Here is a 26971-nt window from a genome sequence, read left to right on the forward strand (position 1 = left end):
GTCTCTTTCTTATGGTGGAGTCATGAACACTGATCTTAACTGAGGCAAGTGAAGCCTGCAGTTCTTTGGATGTTGTTGTGGGGTTTTTTGTGACCTCTTGGATGAGTCGTCACTGTGCTCTTGGGGTAATTTTGGTCTTTAGAAATGGCTTTATAAACTTTTCCAGATTGATAAATCTCAATCACTTTTTCATACAGGGCCATGTAGGTTTGGATTTTTTTTTCCCTTAATAATAAAAACCTTCATTTAAAAACTGCATTTTGTGTTTACTTGTGTTATCTTTGTCTAATATTTCAATTTGTTTGATGATCTGAAACTTTCAGTGAGACAAACATGCAAAAAAATAAGAAATCAGGAAGGGGGCAAACACTTTTTCACACAGTTGGCTCTGTGGCGCAATGGAGAGCGCGTTGGACTTCTAGGCCTTGATAGAATGAAGTCATTCAAAGGTTGTGGGTTCGAGTCCCCCCAGAGTCATGTGTCATTTTTATTGAACCTTTCGAAATCCTCTAGGGATTGGTGTTGATCAAGTCAAATACAGGACTTCTTAAGAGTCCACAGTTGAAAATGAACCAGCAGCCACAAGAAAGAAATAAGCACTGGACTGTGATCACATCACTCCTGTCCTGGAGTCCTTGCACTGGCTTCCTGTCAACTTCAAAATCCTCAAGCTCACCTATAAGGCTCTCCATGGCTTAGCACCTCAGTACCTGTCTGGGTTATCGCCCTACTCCCCACCTCACAACCTCCGCTCTTCTAATTGTGTTTTCCTATCTGTCCCCCAGTCCATCTACACTCTATGGGTGACAGGGCCTTCTCCTGTTTTGCCCCAAAGCTCTGGATCTTTATCCCCAAGGATATCAGAGAGTCACCTTCTCTAAACTCCTTCAAATCCAGACTCAAAACCCTCTTCTTTAGAAGAGCCTTTAATAAACTATTCTTTACCCCCTCTGTTCCTACTGTATTTAATACCACCATCTATTGTCTCCTCTAACTGTGTATTCTCATCCTGCTTATCTTGTGTATTTTTTTAACTTTATTGTTGTCATTCTGTAAAGTGCTTTGAAAAGCCACCTTTAAAGGCGCTATATAATGTAAAGATTATTATTATTATTATTAATAATGAACAGTGCATTTAACACTGAGCACATGCGGTCCTTCTTTGCAAAGGATTGCAAAGGTTGGGAATTAGCTTTTCACTCGTGTTGTTGAAGACCGTATCCTGGCTGTGTTGCAGGAAATGTCTGGATGCCATCACCGGATCAAGGAGAGGATCGGGGTTTTGGGAAGTCTTTTTGATGCCTGACACTGTGTGTTTCCTGGTTGTAACGGGTGTCATTCTGGACCTAAACAACAGAGAACACCATTGAAATCGCTGAACTGCCTAGCGGACACTTTGTCGCCTTCTTCTGACCTGTAATTCATGCGATTCTCTGAAAACATGGCACGTTGTATCTGTGCTACCTTTATGGAGGGTTACCACACTCATAAGGATCATAGAATTCTCCTGTTCCTTCTGCAGCAAATGTGAGTTTTTTTGCTTCTTAACACTGAGATAGTTGGAGATATTTGGCAGCTGTGGGATTCCAACTCAACCCTCAAAGAGACTGGAGCTTTAATCCAGCTCTAAACTAAAAACTGGGTGACTTGTAAGGGCTGGTAGGAGAGGAAAAGAATAAATGCTTCTTTTTTGGTCTTTAGCTACTAAAAGAAAGGAAAAAAATATTTGATTATTATTTTTTCACCAGTTGTTTTGATCAAATCATTGTAACGCAGTGCCATATTAAGGTATAATATGTACATGAACGTCATGTCTGAGTCGATGATGGCAGCTGAGTATCGCTGGAGGACAGTTCATCATGAGTGGGTAAGCCTGCATAATGAGGGAGAAGAGATCAGCCTCTCTGACGCAGTGTCCAGTGACACTAACCTTCTGTCCTACTGTTCTCTGCTAATGTAGAGGGTGAATGTTTATTTAGGTGAATGTAAGGTTTCATTCTTGTAAAATATTTCCGAGCACTTTTTTTGTTGCTGAAAATTAATCTTATGCATTTGAATGAATTCCGATATTGTCACCTAATTCTATACATTGTTTCATCAGACTAGAACATTTAGAGGAGCTCAATTGCATTTATGAATTGCATAGTGATAGTATTTCTTTCCGTTTAAATACTTCAGTCAAAAATGTAGAGAAGGTGCTCCTGTTTTCACCATTATAAGAACTGTGATGCACCAGTAATATTTACTCTCACAAAAGTATTGTAATTGTATTGTTCTGTTCTGTAACAATCTTGAGTGACACAAACCTTCTGTTTTACTGCACTACACTTCTCCAGAGGCCAGTTCAGCACACAAGGATCCTCAGTCAAACAAACACTGCAATCGCTTGATAAAAGCCATTCCTCATCCTTTCTCTTAGTATTGGTGCAACTTTTGTATGCAAAGAAGGCGATTTGACAATGAAAGGTGCAATCATCTTAAAGAGAGTCTTCATGAAGGCATGCACAGCTTAAGGCACATGAAGCTGAATCCGTGAGCTGATTGACACAAAACAATGTCGCATCGCATTATCCGCAAAGCTGTTTTGCTTGTCTGACCACCTCTTCGTACTTTACAGTGAGCGCACATATTTCAGTTTCTTCTTTTGTATTTTCCTTACTATTTTACTGTCCCTTTCCCCCATGTGGAGATGTATCCACTGCCAAAACTGCTGTCTGATTATTTAAATTATCTGTAAAACTGTTACATGACTTCATCTAATTGTAAATTTATAAGACAGTCTGTGAGACATTTGTGAGAGTAACTGAATCCCAGGGCTGGTGTGGAATCACACACAGACAGGTCTTCTGTGTGATCTGAGTCCCACTGCTCAGAGCTACAGACTGGTCAAATGGTCACTATTGTAGACCATCGGACCATCGGCTACAAATAATCAATATACTGATCATAGTGTCACTACTGGTGTTTATTACATAAATACTATATATAAATAATAAGATAATTCCACACTCATGTGTGTTATAAAACATTTATAAATTTTGGGAGGCTGACATACAGTAAAGAAAGTAATACCGAAGGGCTGGAAGTCCTGGAAAGGGTTCATAGAAACTTCTTGCTTCTGACCTGGAACAGAGCCCACAGCTGCCAGATCAGTGACCCCTGAGCCCAGTTCACAGAGAGGAGAACCAGGAGCTCTTCTCTGTCTCTAAGAGGCTGTGAGGAAGGAGAAAAGGGGGAGATGTGACTTGAGTCCAGGCTGTTCTGATATTACTCATGAAGCAGCACTGATTGTCTGAATATTTTCTGGTCCTGGATTGTGAGGGTAGCGAGCAGTATGGAGTTGAGCTTCAGTCTGAGTGTTAGTCTACACTGTGAATCTGAATGAGAAGAGAATATTGATTTTTTATTCTGCCTCTGAGAATTTTTCTTCTTTGCCAGGTGGTGTTACATCCCCTTTAGATACTCTACACAGACCCAGAGAGAAGAGGAGAGAGAGAGATGGACAGATAAGAGCACACGCAGTGAGAGAGACATACATCTTGATTTACTTTAAAGCAAGTGTTCATTTCCTTTCTGGAACAAGTTGTTTCTGAACTTCAAGACATTCATACAACTTCTGAAAGATAAAATACAAATCTTGCTTATCCGGACAGAAGAAATACTGCAAAAAAATGCCTGTGATTTTTTCTCATTTTAACGAAATGTGCAGAAAAACAACGGCAGTGCATCTCCATCGTCTTGATTTAGCTTAATACAAGTATTCACTTCCTTTTATGAAAATAAAAACCTGTGAAAGATGAAATAAAGTTCTTGATTATTCTTCATCAGTGCAGAAGAAGTACTGCCAGCTGGCAGGAAAATGCCAGTATTTTATTTTCTTAAACTGCAAAAGTATGAATGGTGAAAATGTGTCTCTGTGCAGTTATTAAACAAAGAGCTAATGGTTCAAGCACACTCAGGGACACGCTTCAGATTGTTATGATGTAACATAACCTTCGCTAAAAATTGATGGGATTTCTTCGCAAACCCTCTTGAACTTTGCAGGAAATGTGCGTTTTACTTGAGTGGAACTACAAGTAAAGAATTAAGTACCTAAGTCAATGTCCAAGAAAACCATCTTCACATGGGGAATTTTTCTTCAAACTGGCTGTTGGGAGAATTCATTTATACACCCGTTGTATCCTTAGCAAAAATATTTTAAAATTAGAACACAGATTTGTTGGAGAACTTGACAGTCCTTGACAATTATTATTAAATAAGTATTATACAAATGTGTGTTGCTATTTTAAATATGTACCTTAATTGTAATATATATATAAACATAATTGCTTTGATATGGATGTTCATTTGAAGAATTTGAGGAAACTATCAAGGATCGCAGAACAACCAAAGATACATTTGGGCATCTGCTATTGGTAAAGATTAAAGAGTACCATAAGTGTGAAGCTTGCATACACACGAGAGAAAAAATTAGTTTTAATGCACTTCATTAAACGGATGGTGTGCTTATCAATCGTGCATAAAATGTACATAGCAGAGGATGGTTTCAATCCATCGATCTCTGGGTTATGGGCCCAGCACACTTCCACTGCACCACTCTGCTGACAGTTATCTTAGTGTGATGCAACACAACTTTTCTATCTTTGCTTTCGAAAAGTGCGCCCAAGATGAAAAGTCTAAACGGTTAACGCAGACGTCACTTTGAGCACTTGGTCTTTTATAGTACGAATCATCACAAGCTGCTCTACATGGGCGTGTCTTCAAGATCGTTGTGAACCAAAGCTTCTACTTTCCTAGGCAACTGATTCTTTCATCGTTAATTCCCAAATCTTCACTGAGAATCAGTGAAACGAAAACCAAACACACTCACTTCCTAGCGTGAAAGAAAAATGATTGAAACATTTGAGAAATAGCAAGAGTAGTCTGAACAGCTCCAGCCTATCAACTGCTCTACAAAGAGATCGCTCCCTCTATACCCAGTTTATAACACTGAAAATGATTCAGGAAGCACAGCAAAGTTCTAAAAGCAGAGGTTGAAAAGCATCTGAAAAAAAATAAAATAAAAAAGAAATAAATAAAAATAATAATAAAAAAGCGTCTGGATACGTAAAATGTCAATTTATCTAAGTAACATCTTCAGCTTTGAAAGATTGTAATCCATATATTTTTGTTTCACTCTTTTTTACATAACAGGCTTTCAATAAATAAACTGTTTTGTAATGAAGGCTGCATTAGAAAATGTGTATCTACTGTAGCATTGTTAAATAAAATCGGGACATGTGCCAGTCTCGAATTAATCACTCTTTGCAGGCACACTACGGAAACCTGCAGATGTTCGTTGGGAGAAGTGACTCCTGCAAAGAGTGTTAATCGTCGAGAAAAGCACTCCTCTCGGGAATATATTTCCAATTTCTGAAGAGCCGATTTTCACGATTTTTTCCCCGATATTTTTTTTCCGGTGCGGTTATTGATCGCGTTAGAAAGATTATTTTCATAATGAACGTGTTACCTGCAAAGTCACAGTGAAACTGTTAATGGCGAAAAGATTCAGAATTTTTTTTTTTTAGAATACCCATTTAATTTTTTAGCATTCTTACAAGCAAATTGTTTATGGAAACGCTAGTGTAAATTACAGTGTAAATAGACAGGAGCTATTACTATTTTAAACACTAGTTGTGATAGCTGTAGCTCTTATCTGCATCTGAGTTCCCGGTATGAATACTATAGGTTATAATTTATTTGCTCGGGCTAGGATACGTTCCTGTTTCTCAGTTTGATCAAATATGTATATTGTTAAACCCTGCGAATTGAAAAAAAACGGTGTCGGTGGCTCTACACTTTAATCATTTAGCGATATCTATACAGCTTGCGAAAGATGAAACACAAATCTTGCTTATCAGTGAAGAAGAGGTACTCCCAGCAGGCCAGCTAATACCAGCAAAGTTTTTTTTTCACCCTGACCCAGAGAATGGAGAAAAGAGAGGCGCCTGTGGCTCTGCAGTTTAATCAGTTCGTGAGTTCGGCGGTTAACTGAAAGAATGGTAAACGGAGCTCGCCCCAGCCAATCCTTCTTTTAAAGAGGGGAAAAATTAACTTTGCCGGCATTTTTACAAGCTATAAAAGATGGCCAAGTGCACAGAAAAAAAACACACTACAGATTATTTTTTGGAGCCGAAGCAGCGATGTCCTTTCCGATTCAATTGATAAAGCTCACCCAGTGAATACTGTTAACAGAATGTGAAAGCATGGTCAACTTTGTAACTGCAACCACAGGAAAAACAGCAAGAAGCAGACTCCATTCTCCATTTAAATCTGTCGTGAGAGGTATGTTTTTTGAATGCATGAAGTCAATCCCACGATCGCTTTTGAACTTGGACAAAGTACTTCCACAGGAGTGCTGTGTGCAAAGATTTAACAAGTTTCTCGAGAGACTGCTGAACAGCATAGGATCTACACACACATGAGGAGACTGACAGAACACGTACACATCTTTAGGGTGGTAATTACTTAACAACAGGCTATACACTTATAAGGCTACACAGGACACTAAAACTACTACGACACTATTTATATATGGAGGGTCAGCTGCTGGTCATCGAGCTGACCCTCAGACTCTCCCCAGCTACAACTCCCAGCCTGCTCCGTGGTGCTATGAGTGCGTAGGTGCTCTTCCTCCTCACCACCGGGCGAGGGCGTTACAATACTTACAAGGAAGACATCGCTCTCACCAACCCCCAACATCGTGTCCCGACCCAACGTTCTGGAAGCCGACGCGTGCTGTTATTCCTTTACAGAGCAGAAATGACAACCTAGGAGCCGAGAGATCATTTCAGCATTTGGCAGCAATACAGCATTTCCAAAACACAAACAACCAACTCGGAATGACTTGCTTTTGACGCTTTTCAAAGCGTTCTTTGTGCACGACGACTGTGCCGCCTAGCAGATACAAATGGGTTGTGGCTTGAAAACACAAGCGATGTTTATTTTTTGACTGGAAAGGTGCAAATGGAGAACAGCTTTTCTCATCACTCTCTGTGGCGCAATCGGTGAGCATGTTCTGCTTTTAACTGAAAGGTTGGTGGTTCAAACCCACCCAGGGATGACCTTCTTAGTATTGTCAATGTAAACACTGTCTCCACTAAAGCCGAAACCGTAACCCTCTTTATATTTGCAGAAAATGCAAGCCTTTTGCTTGTGTCTAACAACAACACTAGAGACCGGGGAAGTCCAATAGTGATCAACACCGCAACTCCCCAGAAAACCATTTTCACCCATGGAAAAGTATATTTGAATGGCTGGCGGGAGATATCAGTTATACTCCTGTTGCGTCCTCTGCTAAAATCGTTTAGAAATACAACGAGGAATTGTTTGAGAACTTGACAAGCATTGTTACGTTAGCACTGTGAAGGTGGATGTTGATATTTTAATATATTTACCTTAATTTTAACATAAATATAAAGATAAATGCTGGACAATCTATGCTGTACAATCAAACACAGTTATATTTTGAGTCTCATGCTGATCGTTGTATGGATCCAAAAGAAAATTTTAAAGCTGATACATTTTCGATTGGAATTTGCTTGTAGCTGCAATCGGTATCTTTTACTTTATGTATGGTAGTGGAAATATATTTTTTAAATGTTTTCTAAAAAAGATCTCATGATGTATTGCCAGGACCTGCCTTTAGCACTCAGTAGTGATAACACTATTGATATAGACAGAGAAGAACTGATAATCTAAGCTAAAATAGCTCTAACACCCCTCCTGTAACAGTGTTCGTATTCATAGCAAGTAATATTCTTTTTCAACCCCGAACGTAGCTTTTGCATTAAGTGTTATGTAACCATTAGCGATTTTGGTAGCTTCTGGAGAGCGCACTTTTTCAAACTGAAGCTTATAAGAACATTATTCAAGACTCACCATGGCCCAGAGTCGTTCATCGGGACAAGGATTAACATCAATTGAAAGTACTCCAAAATAAAAGATTTGACCGAAAAATTACAAGAATAGGCAAGTATTTAAACAGCACCATAACTTCTTGAGTTCCAATCTCTTTCCTGGTTCAGGCCATGTAAAATGACATAATCAGTGGTGTCATGCCGAGGTTGTGAGTTTAAGCCTCACCTGGAGCAGCCAGGTTTTCTGTCTTGACAGGTAAACAGTGTTTTGTGTTATTTGCTAAATGGAGAGAGGATTCTGTGTTAATTGGCTCCTCCTGGGAGAGGTCAAGATGAGAAGTTCACGAGGCTGGTGGTAAATATCCTGTTCAGGAATATCGTGGCTGTAGGGGGTCAGATCTATAAATATAGTAAACACATTAGTGGAGATGGTGTGCCTGCTCTCTGTGTGAGAGCCAGGCAGGAAGAAGAATCTGTGGTCTGGGAAGAAAAGACCCTCTTCAGAAGAGCGGCGCTTCTCACAGGAGAGAATGAAAACAAAATCTTTTTCAGGGACGCTGATTTTTCACTTTGGGGGAATTAAAAGCACTTGTAGCAAGTGACCTTGTGGAGCAACGGTAGCGCGTCTGACTCCAGCTCAGAAGATTGCGTGTTCAAATCATGTCGAGGTCAGCTGATGTGTCTGCAGGTTCTGCTGGTGCTGAACCTTGTGATCACACCACATAGGTCATCTGAATGAAATAACAGAGGAATATAGAACCTGCAGTCAGGAGCCTATGCAATGAATCACTTTGAACACGACAAGAGAAAAGGCACACTGCACATCCGCAGAACATGACGTCCGACTTTAGAGACAGTAACATCAGAGATTGGAAGTTCTTGGTCCAGGTCGGAGGGTTGCACCCATTCTGAGTCTTGTTAGCTGGAATGGATGGGTTTGGGGGTGTTGATACCAGAGCGGTCCAGGAGGGGGGTGCAGGTGTCTATTGAAGAGCTATTGACTCATGAATAGCACCCGCCCATCCCCATGTACCACCTGTCTAATGGTGCCATATTGAAAAAATCATAAAAAATAAAGAAAGGGGCCACAGCCACAGCAAGGTTGTATAAGGTTAGGGGAGCTGTCTGGTGTGTAAAACACCTGGTTGCAGCACTGTGGCTGTTATGCTTGAAGAGCTTTTGACTCGTGAATAGCAGCCTCCTATCCCCATGTACCGGCTGTCTAATGGTGCCATATTGAAAAAATCATAAAAAATAAAGAAAGGGGCCACAGCCACAGCAAGGTTGTACAAGGTTAGGGGGGCTATCTGGTGTGTAAAACACTTGGTTTCAACAGTGTGGCTGTTGTACTTGAAATGCTATTGAGCCACGAAGAAGACCCACCTATCCCAGTGTATCACCTGTAGTGTTGTCTTCAAAAAATCATAAAAAAATAAAGAAAGTGGCACAGCCACAGCAAGGTTGTATAAGGTTAGGGGGCCTGTTTGGTGGGTAAAACACTTGGTTTCAGCAGTGTGGCTGTTGTATTTGAAATGCTATTGAGCCGTGAAGACGACCTGTCCCAGTGTATTACCTGTAGTGTTATCTTCAAAAAAGCATACAAAAATAAAGGTTCCACAACCCAAAACAAAGCTGGGAAAAGTCGGAGGACCTGCTTAGTGTGCAAAACTCTTGCAGCATTGTGGGTGCTGTGGTTTAAATGCTATTGGTTTGTGAACAGAATACCTCTATCCCAGGGCATTGTGCCACATTAAATAAAAGCACGAGAAAAAGAGATTCAGAACACAAAGCTGTGTCAGTGTTCTGTGTAAAAAGTCGGTCTGAACATGATGGGAGCTGTTTTTAATAAGCTGCTGAGAAAAGAATATTTTAATCTTCCTGTTGTCAGTAGTATTGTCAATATAGTTGACCCTTACCTGAATGAAAATAGGATGTAAAGGACGGGTTTCAGAAATCAAACAAAGCTTTATTCCCATGCTTACAGTCTGGGCAATTGGAGACTGCGCTGTTCTGCTTCCTATGGTCATATACGGGTTTTTCGCAAGAAGCCATATTGAACAGTATTTCTCGTGTTGTGAACGTGTGCACACAGTGGTCCCCCGGGTTCCAGTTCGTGCGTAATTACGCATCGATGAAAAACCGGAGGTTTAAAAAAAGATAATTAGCTCACTGATACTTTGATGTAGAGGCTGTGGAAATATCCACAAGTTGTGGTCTTTAAAATGCATTTGGTTTGAAGGCGTTCTGTGCTTCCATTGCGAAGATATGGACAAAAGAATATTCGAGTGTGGTCAAAAAAACGTCATAAAAACGACAAAGTGAAGGCTGAGAAAGCATTCACAATGTATTTTATACACAAAGCATGTGTTTTTGTAACTCTAAGAGATTTCGCGAAAGCGCTACAGGCATGCCAAAATAGTTTTCGAACTTCAAGCTAACTTTACCCCGGTAGCATTGGTCAGTGCGGTCAGGTCGGGACTAAAACGATAGTAAGGTGCTGGTTCAAGCATATCTAGGCACGCCTTTCTCACCGTTCCATCCTGAACATCATCTAGAGAAAAAGTGGCATGTACTCTTTAATACATTATTGACCTTATTGATATTTTGTGGGAATACAAATGCTTTGCATGTATCGAATTACAGCACGTAACAACTGACTACCTGAGTCGATATCATTGGCAATTTCCAATATCAACATCAGAAACTTCAAGAAAAATAAGATTCCATATCTTGGAATGTAGGGCGGGAGAATTCATTTATACTCCTGTTGCATCTTGAGCTAAACTTTTTTTTTAAAATATGACGCAGATTTGCTCAAGATACTTGTGATCGCCTTAAAGAGAGTTTTCATGAAGACGTACATCGGCTAGCTCTCCACTGTTAATTGACAGAACTTTTGAAGAAACTGTTCTCATATAAGCAACATACAAATTACACATCTTAATGAACATGAAGGGAAATCCGGGTTGTGAATAACATAAAACTGTCACTTCACATAATTGAGTTCTTGAGGCTGGCACCTAAGACCACTCAGCCATCCTGACAAGCAGTGGAGGATGCCTGTTGCTTTGTCAAAGGATTATTAACTACTACTGACAGTTCTTTTCTTATTATTACAGAGATTTCTACATTGCAAGACAATTGACGATTTAGATAAAGGTATGTCGCAGTAAGCAAACCAGGCACGGACGGGGTTTGAACCCGCACTCTTTGGTTTACGAGACCAACACCTTACCACTTAGCCACCGTGCCCCCGGTTTTTTTTTCCCATCAAGGCTAATACATTTGGAAAATAAAAAAAATCTTCGTGCACAAATTGCAATGGCAGGAGGAGTAAAACAAATATGATTATGATGTACAGTAATTGTCCACTTGGTGAAATATTCACTTTTATGGCCCTCTGAATATAGCTCTTCTGTGGAGCTGGCTTCAGACTCTGCTTATAGCGCCCGTTAAATAAAATAGATATTTTATTTTTACAGGAAGACGCATTCTGAAATGAATCTCTGCAGTTTTAGAAAAGTTTTGAATGGCGTATTTTATACAACGCACAAACAGTATTCTAATTGCAGACTGCAGATCTGTGCAGCAATCGTACTACATTTCACTGTGATTCTGAAATACTTTTAGCAAACATATTCAGGTTTCCTTGAACTTTTAATAAAAAACGACTTTGCTTTCAATCTCTGATGTCACTGTAAACTCGGACGTGATGTTCCGCAGATGTGCAGTGTGCCTTCTTTCTTATTCAAGTTTACTGGATTTTTGAAATGAAAATACAAACTGGCCAGTTTCAGACACATGAAGACTCATAAATGTCACTACAAATGACAAATTTGTAATGTAAATCCGCCAGGCTGATTTACGTGTCTGACAATCTCTCTCCTCCCTCTTCTGCAGTGAGCACTATTTTTTCATTTTCTTCCCTTGTAGTTTCCTTGCTCTTTTACTGTCCCTTTCCCCCACGGAGAGACGGAAAACATGCCGAAATCCTGTTTTCCTGCAACGTCAGTCTGTGAAGGGAAAGGATTTTATGCAGCTTCAGTGGCACAATTGGCCAGCGTGTGGTACTCACACAGCAGTGCACAGCGGAGTCATGCCAAGGTTGTGAGTTCAAGCCTCACCTGGAGCAGTGTGGCCTGTCTTTAGCTACTGAAAGCAACTGTCCACTTTAGATACTGCTACTTATAGGTCGTCCTTAACACCTTATCTAACAAGATTGTAGCCTGTTAGGTATTTGCTGGAGATCCGGTCTAAATTAACATCAAAGGAACAGGTAAAGGTTTATTCCACGTCACAGCTGAAGAAGGTTCCACGTTGTGTTTCCTTCTCCTTTCAGCATGGAATAAACCTATACTTTTTCCTTTGCAGCTGACGCACGTCACTACTTAAATTCCCATCAGCTGTGGACCCCCAGCTGATCTCTACACAGATAGATGAGAGATATCTTCTTAGACGAGAGGTCTGCTGGGACTAAGGGAGCACGATGGGGTACCCAAGACTTGAAAAAGCTCTCGCATTAGATTCTGTGTTTATGTTGTTTCCCAGATTTGTTTTTAATGTTCTTTTTGTTTTTAAGTTGTTCCTTTAAGTATTTTTTTTTAATTTTATTTTCTGTAGTAGTTAGACTACTACAATGATTTACCTAGGTTCCCAGAAGGCTTCTCGCATTGTGGTTGTAGTGTTTTCGGGTTACAAGTATTTTTTTTTTCTACTGATAGGACCCCACGCATTACTGTGGGACTAGTTAACTTAAGTTCTTATATTGTACCTGAAATTACCACATAAACTACTACTCTGTTTTTCTTTTTTTTAAGAAAGGCACAAATGATGTTTTTTTTTTTCTTGCAGCTGATTGGCAATGACCCTACAACGGGTCATTGCAACGAATGTGGCTGCTGAAATTTGTCAGCAGCTCCATACTAAACCTGTTCTCAATTGCAACAAACCTAAAATAACATATGCTGCCCATTAGATGCTACCGATGTAGGAGACTAACTTAAACCACCTCTTCACAGGGTTTATGTAGCTCAGTAGAGGAACAGTCGATCGCATTTGAACTGTTCTGAATGTAGTGGAAATAATATAGTCACAAAGTAACGAACAAACGCACCACTCGCTTGAAATATTTACTGTAGCTAAAATTGTTTTCTAGACACCACAACTATTCACAATGAATTTGATCAATACATGTCTTTATTAATAAAAGTGTAATTTATTAATAATTAAGATTAATGTATATCTTTATTAGTAGCTGTATTACCAGTAATGCATGTACAGTCCTTAATATGGGATAGTGAACTTTCAGGTATCCTGGGGAGGTAAGAAAACTGAAATGAAGGAAATACATATTTAAAGGGGGTGTAAGTCTTAAATGTGTTCTGTTACATCTGGGTGTTAACTGAATAGATTGTATTACTTATTGTGATTTGACACATGTCTTTCTCAGGAGACAGCAGAAAAATTGGGGAATTTGCAGGTACAGAAATGTTATGTTAAAGAAAAAAAAACTTTGTCACCTTTTTCAACATGATTATTTAAGACAGTTTATCAGAACCGTATCTCTCCTCGATTCTGTGGCTGTGGTCCAACAGTAACGGTGGTGAAACAAGCAGAATGTGTGGAAAGAATTGGAGACGTAACGGGAGACTCATCCAGTCGATAGAAGGGTTGTGTATGCTGAGAAGTGTAGTTTAAAAGCTTAACGAGCCAGGGAGGAGTCAAACCTACAATCTTCTGATCTGAAGTCAAACGCATTATCCATTGCGCCACTGGCTCTGATACCATGAAGCCACCACTGTGAGCTTTGTGCTGCTATTAGTAATACTGTAGCACTCCGGTGTTCACAAGAGCCCCCCACCACCAGGGACTCAAACCCAGGCCTCCTGGATCACTCAACAGGGACCTAGCCTGTTGAGCTAAAGAGCAATTTCCCTTTAGTCCTGCGGCTGTGTCCCTGCTATTACAGGGAAGGGCAGTGACATCACCGCTCTGGTAAGCCGGCTCTTACACACTCAATGGTGGCCGTATGCGTTACACTCTCCCCCGCTTAACTCACCAACCTCAGCAAAGGGCTATCCCATCCCACTGCTGACACCAATGTAACGCTCCAGGGTTCACATGGGCATCCTCGCCACTGCCACATCAGGTCAGTCCCCCACCGTCGGGGACTCAAACCCAGGCCTCTGGCATCACTCAACAGGGACCAAGCCTGTTGAACTAAAGGGAGACCGTCCTTAAGCTCAAGCGGTTGGGTCCCTGTTGAGCTATGGTGGCGGTTGCAGGTTTGAGTCCCCGACGGTGGGGGGCTGACTTAAGTGGCAATGGCAAGGGTGCCTGCCTGAACCCCCAACCATTACAATACTATACATCGCTCTGGTCCAAATTTTCTCAATTTGATTCACGTGTTTTCTACTTGTATTTAGCTACTAGGTCTTTCATTTGGTCTGTTTTAAAAATAGCATCTCAAACGATTTTATGTGTCATGCTGAAATTCACACACGGGGGATGTCACATGAAAGACAATCACAGATAAGATGTTGCGTTTAAAAAGAAATCCAGAGTGGCAGTAGAAAACAAAGCCTTATAAATGAGATGCAAGTGCTTGTAATGTAGTATGCTCTCTGAAGGCACCAGTTCTGTAGGGTTTGGGCATTTACTGGGACAATTATTAATTGTAGCAGTAAATCACAAAATTGATTCTTTTGGTGGCTTTAGAATCCAACCATGCGATATAACTCAAACAACGCACACACACAGGTACTAATACACGAGGATACATTTATTAATACATAGAATATGCATATAAACCTAACAGATCTTATCGAGAGGGTTATCAGAATACAAAAGGTATATAGTCAGTCAGTTATGAAGAGTTACACATCAAGAGGACATACGTTCAGTATATCATTCATTTAGATCGTTTCGTAAATGAACTTGGTTATAACTTCTACATTAGATACTCAAAACAAGTACATAACTCTTAGGAATTAAATTGATATCAACTGGTTGGGATAACAATTGAATTCTCGAGCTGTAATGCATTGAAGTTGAATACTCATCTAATCTCTGGGGATTCAGATCTCCTGCGGGCACAAAGAAACAGTTGCAGGCTGTTGCTGTCCAATCCGCGCTCTCTGGCTCCGTGACAGGCTGTGCTGTGCGGCTTGCGACGGTGCGCTGCTGATGCTCACTGACCGGCTGGTTAGTGTTGGATTTAACTAGCAAAGTTTGTGCACAGGAGAAAAGATGACTGTGGGTCCCAGCAAGTCAGGAAGAGGACCGGTTCGTTCCTGATGAAGCGCGAGTTCTGAATAGTGATTCAGCTGTCCACAGTTCCGACCTGTTCACGAGGCTTGCTGCTGGTGCTAACCTCGGGTGGATCCTCTGGTTACTCTCTGGCAACCTCCGCTCTAGACTCTTAGAACAAAGGAAAGTTCTGGCACTCGGACACATCGGCCGTTCCGTGGTTGTCCGGGCTGAGTCTCAGGATGGTCAGGAGGCGTGCTGCGAGAATGTCCTGCCCTTGGGAGCCTTCTGCTCCTGGGCTGTCCTGCCCTGGAATTCTCCTTTGAATTCCCTTTAGAAAAGTCCACAGAATTCCACCAGGCCCTCTGTTTTGCCTGTTTTTGCCTGGAGGAACTTCAGCTCATTGATTGGCTGAAAGTTCCATGGGCATCAGAGTCCCACGTGGGTTACTCGGCCCTACCAGTCCCTGATTTATTGATCAAGGTGAGATATGAGTCACTTACAGATGCAGCCATTCAAAATGAGCGGTAAAAACCCACGGTACAGTAACCAACCCGCAGGACACCGTAGGGCACCGCAGGGCAAGTGATTGGCTGGCCAAAATGACCGACAGGGGCACTCGTGGTGCATTGGTTGGTAGTGCAAAGATTTAATCATTTAATGTCTTTACTGTGCACATTTTAATCCGCTTAGTTTTGAATATTTATATGGATTTTACCACTAAAGGGAAATTTTAGTAGCTGAGCCTAAAAAGAAGAAGAGGAGCATAACGCATCTGAAGGTCATAAACGATATTAATTTAGGAACATAAACATAAACATTACTGTATGTATGTAAACTGTACTGTGTATGGCTGGTCTTGGTAGTTTAAAGAAAAAATACACACCAGTCTTCCATTTCTCCCTAAACATTTTAAGCATGAAAGTTTTATGAAACGGTACCCAAATATGCGATTGCTGTATAGAATGAATTTTAATTAAAAAAAATTATTTAACACGAACATTAAGCTGTTTACATCTTCCGCCTGAGAACAGTCACCCGTTGCTACCCAACACAGAAACACTGCCACTAACTAGCAAAGAGAGGACATTAGCTACCCAATATGATAAAGAAATAAATGATTATTTTGTTTATTTCTTTTGCACATTTATTTGAACATTTCCATCGATTGTACAAGCACTTGGAAACTGTCCAATCCCTAGTTCATCAGGCATTTTACCGGTCTGGCGCCGGTCTGTGTCTTCCAGGATATAATAATAATAATAATAATTGCTTACACTTATATAGCGCTTTTTCTGGACACTCCACTCAAAGCGCTTTACAAGTAATGGGGACTCCTCTCCACCACCACCACCACCAATGTGCAGCATCCACCTGGATGATGCGACGGCAGCCATAGTGCGCCAGAACGCTCACCACACATCAGCTATCAGTGGGGAGGAGAGCAGAGTAATGAAGCCAATTCACAGAGGGGGATTGTTAGGAGGCCATGATTGATAACAGCCGATGGGGAAATTTGGCCAGGATGCCGGGGTTACACCCCTACCTCTTCCTGGTACAGTATGAGTGTTAGCCAATAATGCCAGCGAACTCTTGTTTTTATGTCCACTATAACAGACAATCTCCTTTGCTTTTAACCGAGCGTTTAATAATTTCCTAAAATGAAAATGATTTACTTTATTTCCCTCACGGGATCAATAAAAGTATCTATCATATGTCTAAGCTATGGGACAGAATTCTGGGGTCTCCCCATACCAGAGATTATGGTAGGGCTTCAGAATGGTGATTGGCTGACACCATCTGACACCCCTCTGATTGGAGAAAAAAGACGTGCTGGTTTGCTATACATACTGTACCAGGAAGAGGATTTCTTTCTATTCAAAACCTGTATTTTAAAAGTTTAAGAAGTAAAAACCTTACAGCGTACACAGATTTCTAAACTGATCAGGATCGTTATCTTTGTCTTATGCATAATAATGTTCACCGCTCTGTCCAGCAAATTAATAATAAACTTTATTTTATATAGTGTTTTAAACGAATAAGTAATTAGATTGCTCATAAACCTAATCACTTGCTTTTTCTTTTTATTTAGGCTCAGATTTCAACAATAGATCGTATTATTTATAACCATAATAACAACCAACCAACAAAAACAACCATATAAACATAATACCAACCAAAAACATAGATAACAACCACAATACAAAATCAAATAGTCAAACCATTTTACTCTCGCAAAGTCCTCCAATTATCATACTCCCGCCCCTTATGCAAAACCAAACCTTCCTCCCATCCTAGTTTATCCTGTTTATCATAAACAAAATCCACCTCAATTTTCAACATAAAGCATTACACAAAATCAATACCTCAACACTCCATACTCAACAACGATAATTCACAAACAGCCACAACATGTAACTACACATTCCCAAACAGACCTAATTTCCATAGCCCTGCTCCTTATGCAAAACCAACATCCCTCCCCTGTTCTCTCTCTCCCCTGGCGGTTGTAATTGTTTTTATTTTCAAATAAATTTTCGCAAAGTCATGTATTTTAAAAATCTTAAGATTTTTATATTTATGTCTTTATTTAGTGGTTTCATTAGTGACAAAGGCTAAACTTTCTTGGAAAAATGTCTTTTATGTAAACCATGTTTGCTATTAATTCATTCAGGGCTAAAATATGTTCATTGTCTTCTAATGAAAGAAGGGTTCCTTTCGCCATAGTCGGGAGCCTAGCCTTTAACTAGTAAGTACTGTACTTACTGGGTTTTTGAGGGGGGGGAGGTGTCTTTCGCTGGAAATCTCGCCTCCTACTTTGAAAATACCCATGAAACTGGTTCAATTCGTCACAGCCAGCACTCCTGCAGAGAGGGGGGTTGTACTTGCAGTGTATACAGTACACGCGTTATGCTCTTCGTTAATGTCTGTGAAGTTTTATTTAATCTCTGAGCCATACTGATTCTTCTGGAAGCCAGTTTCCGCCAGGGAGTAAAAAAAAAAAAACACACTATGGTATTCTCTCCAATGCAGTGCAGTTAAAAACATACCTCTGATGCTGCTCCTAAATGAATATCGTTTATGACCATCAGAAGCTTTATGCTCCTTTTCTTTTTTCCAGTGGATTGAACAGGGAGAGGCATTTCATGATGTACATTTCATTGATGAAACAACAGTGGCTCTGGAACAGTTTTCAACCAAGTCGTTTTATAAAAAGGGGAGATATGTACACGTTACTGAAGCTAAAAGTTTAGCCTTTGTCACTAATGTAACCACTAAATAAAGACGTATAGAAATCCCTACGTTACAGACTGTATATGGCTGGTATTGGTGGTTTAAAGAAAAAATACACACCAGTATTCCACTTTCTCCCTAAACATTTTAAGCATCAGAGTCTTACATGTGGTTATTTCGGAAACGTTTGTACGTGCTCCTTCTGACCATGTTACTGTTTACTGTTAATGACCATATTAAGTTTAAGTGCCTGTGGGCACTTTTCCTGTCCGTGGGGGGTGGACCGTCTTTCATTAGAAGGTTAGTCTGTTCTATATGAGAATGTAGAGGGGGTGGAAAGTGCCCGCGGTCATTTAATTAGTATTAAAATTCACACTGATTCCCTTACGAAGATACGGACATAGGAATATTCGTGCGTGGTCAAAAAATGGCATAAAAACGACAAAGTGAAGGCTGTGAAAACATTCACAATGTACTTTATACACAAAGCAAATATACCCCCCCCCCCTCAATTCAATTCAAGCTGCTTTATTAGCATGACAGATGGGTACAATCAGTGTTGGGTATTTACTTTGCTTTGAGATGCCACTTTTAAAGGTGATATATAAAATTAAGGCTTTAACTTGCTTTAACTCCGCAAGTCTGAGTTCTTGTGTCTGTCCTATCCGAACCTGAAAGTATTACAATATGTATCTTTATAGCAGGTGGTGTACAGCTTTTTAGTATAGATTACACTTTTCTAAAATGTACTTAAAAAATAAAAACGATTACAATCTAATCTTTCCACGTTTGATCCCAAAATAAATCTAAACGGGGAGAAAGCTATGCTGAAAGTTTATTAAGATACTTAGAAGACAAAGATATCAATTTATGTTGCATTTGTCTGATAGTGAATCAAAAAACACATATATTTAAACCCGCATTTGCGATTTAAATCAAAACGTTATTTAAATCAATATAAATGTTTATATTGTAACGCCTAGGTGACTATTCATTGTTATTAAAATGACTTAAATTCGATCATGTTGTGATATTTAGAAATATACATTTGTTTGGTGCGAGTGAGGTTTTATTTAATCTCTGACTCAGTGATGGCCTGGCATGGTGAGGTGCGCTGGCAGCTATGTGGTGTTACGCAGTGGTGGCCTGACACGGTGAGGTGCCCTGGCAGCTGTATGATGCAGTGGTGGCCTAGCACGGTGAGGTGCGCTGGCAGCTGTGTGGTGTGACGCAGTGGTGGAAATGCCAGGCCACCACTGCATCACCCAGCTGCCAGCGCACCTCACCGTGCCAGGCCACCACTGCATCACCCAGCTGCCAGCGCACCTCACCGTGCCAGGCCACCACTGCGTCACACCACACAGCTGCCAGCGCACCTCACCGTGCCAGGCCACCACTGCGTCACACCACACAGCTGCCAGCGCACCTCACCGTGCCAGGCCACCACTGCATCACCCACCTGCCAGCGCACCTCACCGTGCCCGGCCACCACTGCATCACACAGCTGCCAGCGCACTTCACCGTGCCAGGCCACAACTGCGCCACACCACACAGCTGTCAGCGCACCTCACCGTGCCAGGCCACCACTGCATCACACAGCTGCCAGCGCACCTCACCGTGCCAGGCCACCACTGCGTCACATAGCTGCAAGCGCACCTCACCGTGCCAGGCCACCACTGCATCATACAGCTGCCAGGGCACCTCACCGTGTCAGGCCACCACTGCGTCACACATATTTCAGCGCCATATATTTCATGGATATTATGGAATATAATGGATGGATATCTTAGTTATCTTTCTAGTTCACAGGTTTGCATGCATAATTTAATTTTGAAAGCCACTGAGACATCAGGTACTACTGTTGTATTTATGAAAAAGAAACAAAACAAAAAACATACTAACAACTGTGCCATCCTACTCCTTAGTTAATACATTTTATTATTCATAAACAGTTAACATTGTTAGCAAAATATTTTGAATTATGTTTAACCCTATTTTTTCTTTAGTTTTGTATTTAACTTATTATATGATAGTCAGACTTAATGTATATTTGAACAATAAAAATATATTTTTACAAGATTTTACATTAAGCACTTAAAATTAATATGGTTAATAATAGTAAACTGTAACATGCTGTAACAAGATCGGTTAAACTGCGAAGAAAATGCTTTCAGAGAAAATGTTTCAGGTGTGAAGAACATAGATCTCCAATGCAATTTCAACCAAACCTGTTCCCACACACCCTGCCCCCACTACCATTAGAATATACACAAACATTTTAGCGTTTAATTCTGAGCAGAAGACCCTCACACCTGAAGAGTGCTGGCTGTAACGAATTAAACCGGTTTCACAGGTTTCAATCACAGACCATGTGACATGGGAGTCAGGAAACTACAGTAACACCGTATTTGATAACGCTATAAAAACGCTATAAAATAATGTGACTTGGCACAGAACAAGTTTACAGCACAGTACAAAAATAAATGCTGACCATGACTTTAGATGCATAAATTGACTTACACTCAATTTAAACACAAGCTGTCTTTAGCCCTCTAAGCTGGTTCATACAGAAATGTAGAGATCCAGGCTCAGAACACACAGCTTCATTAGCGAATACATATGCAGGACAACTAGGGAAGACGTTTTACAGAGGATGGATTTTTAGAAACATCCCATCAGTGACATCACTGATGTCAACTCCTAGGTACTGTAACTGTCGTGTGGATAGTTTCACAAGAATCAGACAAAGGTTTAAGCATCGCTTGTTCTAGATAAAACTGCAAAAAAAAACAACAACCAATAATGTACTTCTTTGCGGCTCTGTTTGCCCAAATCATATATTCACAACGTGAAATCTAGAAAATAATATTATGTAACCAAAATCCGCAATATGGAAACAGAACCTGTGTAATTGTTGATAGATGATGTACTCGTAACATTTTTTCAAGACGAACTACAACATTTGAAAAATGACTTGTATGTACTTGATATCTCTAATCAATCCACGGGTCCCAGCACAAAACGAAAATAAAACAGATACCGTTTCGCGCTTCTTATTAGTTGCTCAAAAAGTAATTTGACCATATGAAATGCATAATATAAACCTAGAAACATATACGTGAGCAGTACTTAAGCACTGTAGTATCGGTGTTAAGACATACCTTTCAAATACTGTAAATCAAGTTAAAAATATCTCAAGACCGATTCTGGTCATAATGAAACCATGTTTCGTGTATGTTTTCTTTTTCATCTTGAAATAACTCATTTCTAAATACCTTTTTCACTGTTAACATCTTGCAGCAACTCTGCGACAAAATATACACTCTGACAGTTCATCCTGCTACCAACATTAAATAAAACAAATCTTAAGATTTCTATATTTATGTCTTTATTTAGTGGTTTCATTAGTGACAAAGGCTAAACTTTCTTGGAAAAATGTATTTTATGTGTTGCGGAAAAAACTGACTTGCTTTAACAAAATATGTTTACAAATCCTTTCACCTGGCATTTTCGTAGTTAGAAATTATGGAACGCTCTGTTAAAAGGAAGGGAGTTTTTATGTCCGTTGCAGTTCTTTTGCAACATGAATATAATTATATCGTTATTAATTTCTTGAGATACGCGATTCCATATTATATTCCCTTTTAATCAAATTCTAAAAGTATGCTTGTTGACTCCGGTATCGCGTTAGTTAAAGACTTCGAAGCTTACAATGTTTATGAAGAAATGAAATACTGGTGTGTATTTTTTTCTTTAAAGTACCGAGACCAGCCATATACTGTATGTTTATGTTCCAAAATTAATAACGTTTATGGCCTTCACACGCGTTACAGTATGCTCCTATTCTTTTTATGCTCAGAAGAGCCCACACACTCAGCTCTTAACCCCAGTGTGCAGAAAGGGTCAAAACGTGTTTCTCAGCAGAAATAAACATGTTTCTGCAAGTTTGGTCAACCCCATGTAAGTTATGGGGCAGTAACAGCACACTTTTCAAAACGTGTTTTTCAGCCCAAAATAAATGCGTTTTTTCAGACAACTGAATCCCCATGTAATAATATTTCCCTTCAGTGGTAAAATTAGATATGAATATTCAATACTTAAATGGGCACAGTTAAGACATTAAATATACATATTCATACTGTATACAGTTTGCATACGGTAATATGTTTATGTTACGTGATTAAAAAATAAATAAATAAAAATGAAAAGTCCAGCACCAGCTGGATTTGAACACACAACCTGCCAGTTGGTAGTCACGCACCTAGACCAGTGGGCTACAAGACAGCTCACATGAACACATAGGCGAAACAGCCCTACAGAGCCCTGTCGCAGTACATGGATATAATCATACCGTTATTAAATTCTTGAGATACGCGATTCCATATTATATTCCCTTTTAATCAAATTCTAAAAGTATGCTTGTTGACTCCGGTATCACGTTAGTTAAAGACTTCGAAGTTTACAATGTTTAGGGAGAAATGGAATACTGGTGTGTATTTTTTTCTTTAAAGTACCAAGACCAGCTATATACTGTATGTTTATGTTCCAAAATTAATATCGTTTATGGCCTTCACACACGTTACAGTATGCTCCTATTCTTTTTATGCTCAGCTACTCAGATTTCCCTTCAGTGGTAAAATTCAATATCTACAACGGGCACAGTAAAGACGTTTACAGTAAGTCTTTCTACGACAGACCAACGGACCACGAGTGCCCCTGTCGGTCAACCATTCATACCGCGGTATTTTGCGTCATCGCGCGTCACGATGCACGACGCCGTAGCCAATTACCTCCGGTATGTGTCTGTACCGCGCACTTTGAATGGCTGCATCTGTAAGGAGATTGGAAAATATAAGAGCGTCTGAAACGTATAAGTACAGTACAGGTGGACGTAAAAGTAGTTAGATAAACAGTTTTTGTATTTTTATACAATTAGTTGCAATAGTGGAAACAATTTGGATTTTTTCGAATGTCTCGAAACCAGACATGCTGAAACGCTGTAGGTTTAGAATCGAGATTGGGGAGAATAACGTCTTGTGAGAAGATCTGTTTACCTAACGATTAGATCCTGTAAATCCCTTGTAGCCTCCCTAAGTCTGTCCCAGTCCAGTGGATAAAAATGTATTGTTAATGGAGTGTTGGTTTCTCTGTTAGGGGATACTGGAGCACTACTGTCATGCTTGTTTCACTCCTCTGTTCAACAGTGTCCTATAGAGTAATGTATATGGGGAGACGGCAGGAAGCCACAGGAGTATTGGGGCAGCAAGTTTTACTTGCCGAGTACCAGATTTTAATGGGTGGTTTTATCCCAGATCTATTGGGTTGGAATATTATGCATTACAAAGAATGACTATCCAGAACAGGGTATCACATGGCTTCAACTGACTGTGATCACGCAGTATGTTGATAGTATTCTGAGTTCTTCCCCTGACGAGGAAACCCACAAGTCTGAGTTGCTTCAGCTTTAGAGTGTCTAATATTAAGCAGTTATAATAAGGCCCTTTTGTGTCGAGCATTGTGGAATATTAACAGGGCCAGGGTGCAATGTTTTTACGGGGTGAGCACAACTTTTAACAGATCTGCTTAAGGGGGGAGTGCAGTACAAGGACAAGATTGCCTTGGTTCCAGCAGCAAAAGCCGCCTGTAATAATTTGAAACAAGCTCTCTTACAGGTGCTGAGACTGGGGTTTCCTCAGATGGATCAACAATTCCTTTATATGTAAGTGTGGACAAAGGGTTACTGTATATGTATATAATGTATGTATTTGTTGCATGTAGGCAACAATTCTGGATGGCTATGGAGAAATAGGATTCTCTCACAACGGCAGGGACTCCAGTTAAGAATACTGGGCTTGTCTCTGAACTGATTTGTAGTTTTACAGCTGCCGACAGAAGCAGCTTGAGTAAGGTGTAAATAACACAATAAATAAAGAATTCCAGTAACTCAAGGTAACAACCATGCAGATGCAGATGCCAGACGAGCGGCACTGGGAGAGCGGGAGTCTGAGACCCCTGTGAAACCTCTATTGGGGAAAGGGGAGAATTCAGGTTGAGGGCTTTAATAGATGTTTAATAGTGGTTAGAACAAATGTGTAAAAATGTGGGGTTGTATAATGATGGGATGTGGGCTGGCACATACCCAAGTGTATGACAAAGATGATCCCATGGTACGGACTGCCCTTCCCCTTGGATACTGATCTAGGGGCATACTACACTGGGAAGGTGTGCCAGGCTGTAATTGCCTCACTAGGGGTAAGTTAGAAGTCACATTGCCCCCATCACCCACAGTCTGAAAGACCAACTAAGGAAATATCAACTGAAGGAACACCGTGGGTAGATGCTCTACCTGCGGTCCTGTGCGATTTGCAGGCTGGAGCAAACAGAACTGTGAGACTGAGCCCATTTGAGATCATCACGGGCAGCCAAAGAAACTCCCTGGAGGCCAAGTTTGGCTAACGCACTGATGAATTAACTAACTCTCTATTAAAGTATTGTAGGTTTGTTAACTGAAGCAGTGCACAGGGCTCGTGAACAGGTGCCGGACGCTTGGGGACCTCCAGTAGAGGGGAGACACGACCAGATACCTGGCGAGTGGGTGTAGGTGAAGAAGAGATACCCTGCCAGACGTTGCAATCCTGCTGGGAGGGACCATATCAAGTGCCACCAACTACTGACTGTGCCATCTGAGTGACAGGATGAGATCGCTGGATCCGCGTATCGCACTTTCACCGACCCACGGCACCAGAGACTGAGTGAACAGAAAGAAGGATGTTGTTACCGTTTCTGTGTCTGATGTTTCCTAAGACCAACAGTGTGCTTGTTAGGCCTGAGGAGCATTTCTGGGGATATGGTATCAATACATTCCGGGTGTTGGCATATCTATAAGCCAAAAAATTATAATCGGAGTTGGGTCAGTATTGCTGTTCCAAGATCCTGACGATAGATCTCCACATGGCTGAGGTCTGCGTTTGGGTCCTGGAGTAGGACTTTATGTATTTGTAGGATTAGGGTTGTTTTATATGTATAATTGTAACTATCACTTGTACAAAAACATCAATAACATCTTGTTGTAACTGTGGAACACACAATGTCATGGTAATGCATGCCTGTACATCTAAAAAGGAAAGATCTGCCCTGACATTGTATGTGTAAAAATAGGCAGTCCTGACATATGCCATATTTTATAAGGGGGGAATGAAGTAAGAGATAAGATGTAAAAAGGGTTAACTTAAGTCAGTTCTGCCTGAAAATTAGACTTCTAAGCAACGGGGGTGTTTATGGCAGGAAAGGGGGTTAACTGATAAGGATGCGAACAAGGAACCCCCTGGGGGCATAATCTTAAACTGACCATTTGGCCAGGGTCTCTTAACTGGCCAAATACCATGACCCCCCCCCCCCTTACCATAACATTGAATGTCTGAAGCAGCAAGCAAGGACTATATAACCTACAAGTTTGTACAGGCACATCGAACAATACTTCGGTTTTGTTGTTTCTTGCGGGAAACAAGACTTCAGCTTTATTGTTCCTTGCATGCAATAAACTCATCTGTTTTACTTCATCTTGGGATCAAGAACCTTATTCCTTCTGTTACAACAGTACCAAACGCACGTTTCTTCTGTAACCGGAGCCGATCATTTGCAATTGGGCTGTGCCGACAGACCAGGACGAGCTTGTCAGCTCAAAAGCAGCGCAAGACCTGCAAGTACAACAGAAAGATTAGCATCCAGCGGGGGCCTCTTAGTGAGCCCAAGATCTCATCAAGAATCGGCTCCAGCAACAGGGCTGGGCGCATTGTTCCATTCTCCGACCACTCTCGGTGTAAACAAGTCCCTCCTGGTCTCTGCTTGAATTGCACTTTCCTGCGTTTGCTTTGGTGTAAGTGGCTTCCCCTGCATGGGCGAATGTGAAGAAGATCCTTAGTAAGTCATTGAAGAAAACCGAGAAGAGGTCGAAGTGGCCTCTGTCGTTCATCAACGATCCAGTCAGGCAGTACTCCTCTGTAAAGCGCCGTTCGTTCACATCGATTGGCTTTTTCTTGCCTTCATTCGTGCAAGTAGTAAAAGCAGACGCCCCTATTCTGCCGTGACCCGGATTCAAACCGGGGTTGTTGCGGCCACAACGCAAAGTACTGACCACTATACGATCACGGCGAATTACCGATACACATGTAGCAGGGCGGAAAAGGATGTGCTCTCTTCGTGTGACATAATTCGGAAAAGTCCTGACGTTGCATTTCAACTGAGCCCCAGTATACATCGACCCTTCGACACTCTGAGTGACAACTCTCTTGCGTGTTTTCTCATATTTATGTAGTTTGCTTGCATGATGCCGGGAACAGCATGGTTGTTCGCTGCCATATAGTCTAGCGGTTAGGGTTCCTGGTTTTCACCCAGGCGGTTCGACTCGGTTTTGCCTCCTGCTTTCCAAAAGATCAGCACCGTGTACGAAAGAGCCGCATTAAAACTACTCGAACGTGCAAAACGTGCGAGAAGAGGGGGCGCTTGTTTCCAACCGAAACTTCTCGCGTGTGAGACGAGCTGATCATCGCTGTGGGAGGGTTACTCTGGTAGACAGGGCTGACCTTCGGCAA

The 26971-nt window shown here is 40.9% G+C and overlaps 3 non-coding genes across 3 annotated transcripts; 1 reads left to right on the plus strand and 2 right to left on the minus strand.

The window, feature by feature from the left end:
• Positions 1 to 384: 384 nt before the first annotated feature.
• Positions 385 to 477, plus strand: trnar-ucu (transfer RNA arginine (anticodon UCU)). The gene is made up of 2 exons: positions 385 to 421; positions 442 to 477. It is a non-coding gene; the product is annotated as a tRNA-Arg (tRNA).
• Positions 478 to 11078: 10601 nt separating this feature from the next.
• On the minus strand, positions 11079 to 11150 carry trnat-cgu (transfer RNA threonine (anticodon CGU)). The gene has a single exon. It is a non-coding gene; the product is annotated as a tRNA-Thr (tRNA).
• Positions 11151 to 26459: 15309 nt separating this feature from the next.
• Positions 26460 to 26531, minus strand: trnah-gug (transfer RNA histidin (anticodon GUG)). The gene has a single exon. It is a non-coding gene; the product is annotated as a tRNA-His (tRNA).
• Between the last annotated feature and the right edge of the window lie 440 nt (positions 26532 to 26971).

The sequence above is a fragment of the Lepisosteus oculatus genome, chromosome 14 (genome assembly GCF_040954835.1).
Source record: "Lepisosteus oculatus isolate fLepOcu1 chromosome 14, fLepOcu1.hap2, whole genome shotgun sequence".
NCBI classification, from domain to species: Eukaryota; Metazoa; Chordata; class Actinopteri; order Semionotiformes; family Lepisosteidae; genus Lepisosteus; species Lepisosteus oculatus.